General features: G+C 38.0%; 1 non-coding gene across 1 annotated transcript; it reads left to right on the forward strand.

Moving 5' to 3' along the window:
- On the forward strand, positions 727-798 carry TRNAW-CCA. Its single transcript has one exon. It is a non-coding gene; the product is annotated as a tRNA-Trp (tRNA).

Raw genomic sequence — 1,005 nt, forward strand, 5'->3', positions numbered from 1 at the left:
TTTATTCAAATAAAGTGATTTAGCCCTTTGTGTGATATCACCATTCAAGAGAACAAGTTTACATACCAGACCAGAGTATCATTAGAAGAGCCCATATTTCAGTGGCCATCCTTCTAACCTACGCTTGAACTTTGGCAGTAGTTAAAATTCAAATTGGACTGTCCACTACCTATAAATGAAGCTAAAAAGTGCTGACAGTGTGAGGATAAGGTTGGAGCAAGCTAATAGGTTTTAGTGTCTAAAACTTTTGATAATCTGGCCTTAAGTGTCATGGGTCTTTCAAGGTGGATTCCATCTGTCCTATAAAGTAATGTATTGAAACATAATGCATCCCTTTGATCTCCTTTGTAAAAACCCCATGAAGTCAACAAAATGCTCCCAGTGACTCAACAGCCAGATCCCCAACCTGTGGACATGAAAGATTTTAACACTTGCAAGTGTTAGTAAACAGTAAATGATGTGCTGAAAGCTTCTCATTGAAAAGATTCAGCAATGGGCTGAGTCCTGCCACAGGCTGTGCTGCTGGTATTTTGTACCAAAACAAAGCAAAAGAGCACAGCTCAAGCCAGGATTAGGCCTGATAATTTACATTCATATAAATTTCCCAAAGTTACTCCCTAATAAAGCATCTATCTTGAAAAGTATATTTTATTTCCAAATCACTAGGGGACAAAAATATTCCTACAAAATAGTTGCTTACCATGGTAAAGACCACAAATAGGGACTTCCCTGGTGGTCCAGTGGCTAAGACTCCATGCTTCCAAAGCAGGGGCCCAGGTTCAATCCCTGGTCAGGGAACTAGATCCCACATGCTAGAACTAAGAGTTCACATGCCACAACTAAAGATCCCACATGCCACATGAAAGCAACTAAGACCTGAAGCAGCTAAATAAATAAATCAGTATTTTTTTAGAAAGAGCATAAATAAGATATATACATGTGTGTAGATATATTTAGCTGTATGTATTTTTATTTGTTTACAACGCTCTGTATTTGTGTATATGT

This window comes from Capra hircus, chromosome 27 (assembly GCF_001704415.2).
Source record: "Capra hircus breed San Clemente chromosome 27, ASM170441v1, whole genome shotgun sequence".
Classification (NCBI taxonomy): Eukaryota; Metazoa; Chordata; class Mammalia; order Artiodactyla; family Bovidae; genus Capra; species Capra hircus.